The 2,404-nt window shown below is 42.4% G+C and overlaps 1 protein-coding gene across 1 annotated transcript in view; it reads right to left on the bottom strand.

Annotated features, from left to right (window-relative positions):
• Positions 1-903: 903 nt before the first annotated feature.
• The window catches only part of LOC101855877, a gene marked incomplete at its 5' end in the record, with an annotated part of 20,546 nt that continues 19,045 nt past the window's right edge, over positions 904-2,404 (bottom strand). The window contains 1 exon segment of the mRNA XM_035970599.1: positions 904-1,579.

Here is a 2,404-nt window from a genome sequence, read left to right as displayed (position 1 = left end):
TCTCTCTCTCTCTCTCTCTCTCTCTCTCTCTCTCTCCCTCTCTCTCAACTTTGTCAAGTTTCCTGACCTAACCTTTCTTGTGTGTTTATTGTTCTGCCACGCAACAACATAGATAATAATTTATAGATTTTTTTTCTCAGCTATGCTTATGATCTTAGATGACGAGCTAGATGATCATACTACACGGGATTAGAAAGAGACAATAATAGTGAAACAGAGTTTCCGTGATAATTATTTTATTACAGTGACATCCCTTGGGCGTGGGTTAGAACTACGCCAGGGCCTTGGCGCACACAAATTTAACTTGGGCGAGAAAGGTCTGGATGGAAATATGCAGAACTAACGTGCTCCCCCCTGTGATCCCCTTCTCCGAAGCCAGAACTCATGTAGCTCGTCATAAACGAGGCTTCAAGGTATGTGCGTTACCCTATGGCTAGGCTATATTATACATTGAAACAAAAGAAAACAGTGCAAGTCAAACCTATGATAGGCCTACATAAACAGGAAGGGCACACTGGTGTAGCCTTGTTGATTCTCTGGTCGTGTTTAGAAGTCAGTTTATCTCTGCCAATTGAAGAGGGAAACTTTTTTTGAAAATCGCCAGGTAAAGAAAAAGAGCAATGTTTTAGTTTTCAGAGGGTCATTTAAGCACAAAATCCTCAATGATCTCGCGACCCCCCCAAGAATGGTCACGCGACCCGCAGGTTGAGAACCCCTGCTCTAGACTGATAACATTCAGGGGAGAGAACTGAGGGAACGTTGTGACCAGCTTACTTCAATGTTTACCTCCCTTTTCCAAACATCATTACTGTTCAAACTTTTTAATCCTGGTGGTAGCAATATAATATAGGCCTACTTACTGGCAAAAGTAATGCGAATTCACAAGAAACAATAAGAGAAGAGTAAATTGAAGCAATATTTTTATTTAGAGAAACAGGTTTGAGGTGTCTCAAATTGCACAAAACAATGCTTGAGAGTTGGGGATGACCTTGGGGCTTAAGTTCCAGTCAGTATCTGGTATGGCGCCCATTAGTGTTGATGACAGCAGTGTATCGGCGGTGCATAGAGTGGACCAAGCGATTGATTTGGCAGTTGGGGACCTGCACCCATTCCTGAAGAATAGCAGCACCCAGTTGTGCAGCTGTCCGGGGTCTGGGCTGGAGTTGGTTGAGACGCATCTGAAGGATGTCCCAAAGGTGTTCTAGTGGGTTCACAACTGGTGATCGGGGTGGGTGAGGCATGGTGGGTATGTTGTTCGGCACCAGGAACTGCTGGGTAGCACGTGCTGTATATATGAGGCTGGGCGTTATCCTGCTGAAAGAAATGGTTTTGATGTGTCTGGAAAAATGGAGCAACATGGGGCTGCAGAACTTGGTTGATGTAGCGCTGGGCCGTTACTCCGTTGCCACGTACAGGTCCTAAATTTTGGAAGACTATGAGGCCCAGTCTTTGATTGATACAGATTGCGCCCCATATCATCACGCTTTGACCTCCCCACGGGTCTCTCTCCCTGATGTTCTCGTCAGAGTAGCGTTGTCCGGGGTCGCTTCCAGACGTCCAATAGCTCTTTCTCGATTTTCTGCAGATAATTTTGGCATCTTGATAGTCGGACTATGCAACACTCAATCAAACATTTTAGGGCAGAGAATTTATAGGCCAGACCAACTAAACATGTGAGCAAAAATTCACTATTCGATTTACGTTTTAGCTGCGTACATTTGAGACCGTTGCTTTGTTGTATTGTTTGATACATAAGTGGCCAATGAGCATGTTGTGCTTTTTTAATCGAGCCAATCCAATGATAAGAACACATAGTGAATAGAGACAAAGGAAAACAACTCATGAAAATACTCACTTTTGTTTTCTACATGGTGTTACGTTTTCACGTTATTTATGCCAGTCAGTATATTATATTACATTATGTGCCCAACATCTCTCATATTTTACGTTTTATCAAAACGTACGTAGTCCTTATCGCTCCTCCATCTTTTCAGTGTATGTTACTCTCTAGGAGCATCTCTAATCATCAACACGTATAATATGATCAGTTTGTGTTATTAGTGCTCTTACTAAAACCAAGACTCGTAGGCAAAGATTATGAGGGCTTTTTTCTCTGTCTACATATTGTTGTGTTTCTCGATGGAGTCCGCGTATCATATTTGTTTGAGTTTCAGTGGGGTTTTGTAGGGGAAAAAAGATGAAAACACATGTTTATCGTTCCATTGGATGTGGCAGACGTTTATTATTTTTACGCATGTGCAGTTGGCTTTTTTTTCTCTTTCTTTCTCTTTCTGTCACAACCTCTTTCTCTCTCTATCTTTGTGTGTCTCTCTCTTTCTCTCTCTCTATATATCTATTTATCTCTCTCTATCTCTCTCTGTCTCTCTTTCTCTCCCACCCTCTC

This window comes from Aplysia californica, unplaced genomic scaffold (assembly GCF_000002075.1).
Source record: "Aplysia californica isolate F4 #8 unplaced genomic scaffold, AplCal3.0 scaffold00292, whole genome shotgun sequence".
In the NCBI taxonomy this organism is placed as follows: Eukaryota; Metazoa; Mollusca; class Gastropoda; order Aplysiida; family Aplysiidae; genus Aplysia; species Aplysia californica.
Note: the sequence above shows the minus strand (reverse complement) of the source record. Positions and strands in the feature narration are given on the sequence as shown.